Source organism: Silene latifolia, chromosome 6 (assembly GCF_048544455.1).
Source record: "Silene latifolia isolate original U9 population chromosome 6, ASM4854445v1, whole genome shotgun sequence".
Lineage (NCBI taxonomy): Eukaryota > Viridiplantae > Streptophyta > Magnoliopsida > Caryophyllales > Caryophyllaceae > Silene > Silene latifolia.
The window spans coordinates 71792266-71795407 of NC_133531.1; the positions used below are offsets into that span (position 1 = coordinate 71792266).

A 3142-nucleotide genomic window follows, 5' to 3' on the forward strand; every position below is an offset into this window, starting at 1 on the left:
GTCTATCTAGGTGCAGACACTTATCTCAGACAGATTTTGGCGAAGTCAACTGCACTTTCAAGAGCCGCCCAGTAATTTTGACAAAGACAACGTATAACCGAGAATTCATCTAGGAGTGCGCTGCTCTTGTCTAAATAGTTTTTGATTTTGTGGTTTCCAAATAGCCCACATCAAGGTCACACCATACCCAATGCAAGTTGAGCGTCCTTCAATCTGTGCAGCCATCCAAACCAAGTAGCTAAGTTACTGTATTGACTAACTGACTTAACTGACTATCAAGCCTTGTTTACACCCAGAAAGTCCAAACTTACCTTACAAAAGATCGGAGGACCAGAGCATGGCTAATTGGCTAGTAGATTGACATTGCTTGGACACACTTCACATACATAACCACTCACGGCTAATCGCAAAACATACATACAAATCAAATACCCATCTTCGAGATCCGCTTTAACCTTGCCCATTTTCTTCTCAACAGACTGCCAAGTACCTAAACTTTCATGTATAGAAACTTATATTTTTCCGCACTGAACTCTCTATGACGCTATATGGTGCAAAAATCAAAATGTTGAGTCGTAAGGGAGAATAATTTTGCAGGCATAAAAATTTACAAATTTGCTCTTCATATTAGATATAATTCATATCATTTGTAAAGGCTAACAGTCATTATAGCTTACAATAGTCATAACATATGAATGCTTTAGCTGCCTATTTTATGACATCAGGTCTAGAATATAACACATAGTTGTCTCTAAGATATATAACTTGTTTCACAATATGATATGTCGTGGTCTGATGTCATGAAGCTTTCTTCGTCCTCGTCATCTTCCGACTTAGAGGTACTCATTTTTTTTCGTCCATATGATCTCCAGTACAAAGGTCACTTATATAGCTGAACACCACAAGTAAATTATCAACAATGTCTTCTTCATTTTTGGTGAACATACATGTTGCAAGACAATGCATTTAAAGACATGATTTAAATGTTCCCTCCTAACGCCAAATATAAGTTTTCTAGCATATTATTGAACCTTGTTCCGCCTTCTGACTTCTAAGTGTGCCTGAACCAAAATTGAGTTTACTAATAACATTGCTCATTTTTGTGTTTGCAGATAAACAAAACAAAACAGGCTGATGACAAAAGATAGACTGATCAAATTTGCTGTTGTCACAGATGGTGTATGTGAGGTTTGTTTGAATCAGATTGAAGATCATCAACATCTAATGTATAGATGTGCATTCAGTGCAAGGTGCTGGGTGCTAGGAATGTATACAGATTGGAGCATAGAGTACCAAGACCGGAAAGGGTTGTAGCAATGGTGAAGATGGATATACAGGAGAGGTGTCATATGAGGAAATGGCCATCTAAATTTCAGAAACATGTATGGAATCCTTGTTATGCTTATTTTCAATGTAATAGGGCTTGGTGCTGGAATTTGACGTAATCTAGTGATGATGTACTTAACATTCATAATTATTACTCCGTATAATAAGATCACATTTTACCAAAAAAAAAAAATAAACAAAACTTATACCCAATTCAAAGTAAACTTTAAAAATTTAAGTTCATTTTAACATATTTATAAAATTACCAGGCAATAAGGGGCCGAGGTCGATCAAATGCATCACTGATGGTGAAGTGGACAATAATGAATTCGCTTTATAATGCCATGCTTCAAGTTCTAATACTCAGAAACCATAAATACGGACTACGAAGTAAGCTGGAATAGTTATCAAATTAAACACATAAAAGAAGATAGAATTACCTATAATTGCATAACTCATCGAGCTTTACCCTGCAATTAAAAAACAACAACCAAACACATCATAATAATCCAAATTTTAAGTAGTCCAACATTGAGATAATTAAGGCAAAAGTTATGAATCATATATATTTTTGTTTTTTAAAAAAAAACTCCAGTTAGATACACTAATTTACAATCAAAATAATCAAATGAAAATAACGGAAAAAAAATCCTCGCCTTATTACAAGAATGGTAATGGTGATGGGGCAAACATGCGCAACTGTCTTTTATAATGTGATATTTACACAGTATGAAAAATCAGTTTATCATCAAGAAGGTGAAGGAGCGGCCATAATTGAATAAGCACAAATACATGAAGGGAAGAGGAAGAGTTGGGGAAAACCAAAAGCCGAGGTAAAATGATGAGTCTCTTAGGTGTGTTTGGATTGAGGTATTTGGAGGGAAAAGAAAGGGAGAGAGAGTAGGGGATTTAAAATCCTTTGTTTGGATAGGAAATGAGGGTGGAGGGAAATGGAGGGGAGAGATTTGGAGGGATCCAATTTCCCTCTCCAGCCTAATCAAAAAATCTCTCCATGATAAGCGCAAAGATTTGGAGGAAATTGTATCCAAACAACCACACTCCATTACCCCTCCCCTTCCCTTCTCTCCCTTCCCCTTCCCTCCTCCCCCCTCCCCTCCCTTTCTCTCCACTCTTGTTATCCAAACATACCCTTAACGTTGGAATTGGTCAACGTTACCTTGACTCTCTTACCTTTTATAGTTTTATTCGTCTGTTATTTAAAATACAAGAGACACGCGGTAAGAGCTTACCTAGCACGTTTGTTTTAGAGATATGATGCCACGTGGACTTCTAAAGTTTACCTTTTAATTATATTTATAGATAGATAGAATTGAAAAAATAAGCTACTTGCTGATCTTTTTTTATATTTGTTAGCAATGTCATATGGAGTAAAAATTACACTCAAGTTGTCTTTTTGATTATATTGTATAGATAGATAGATAGATAAATAAATTATGAAACTTATAGGTGAATTTGTAGCATCACTTTTCTAATTTTTTAGTTAATCATATCATATATTTAACAAACATATATAATTCAATAATAATAATAATAATAATAATAATAATAATAATAATAATAATAATAATAATAATGAAACCCCAGATTGTCTCTCGGCTCCCCACCAATTTCATGTAAACTTTTATTTGCCTTTTAATGAAAGCTGCGCGCATCCTTCTATAATAATAATAATAATAATAATAATAATAATAATAATAATAATAATAATAATAATAATAATAATAATAATAGTTTTATTCGTTAGAGAGAGAGAGGGGGGAGTGGCGATTCTGGTTTTGATTCCGGCAATCCCTTT

General features: G+C 34.3%; 1 long non-coding RNA gene across 1 annotated transcript; it reads right to left on the reverse strand.

The window, feature by feature from the left end:
* Positions 1 to 600: 600 nt before the first annotated feature.
* Positions 601 to 2250, reverse strand: LOC141586877 (uncharacterized). The gene is made up of 3 exons (XR_012519639.1): positions 1983 to 2250; positions 1767 to 1796; positions 601 to 892 (listed from the first exon to the last, which is right to left on the reverse strand). It is a non-coding gene; the product is annotated as an uncharacterized LOC141586877 (long non-coding RNA).
* Positions 2251 to 3142: the final 892 nt, after the last annotated feature.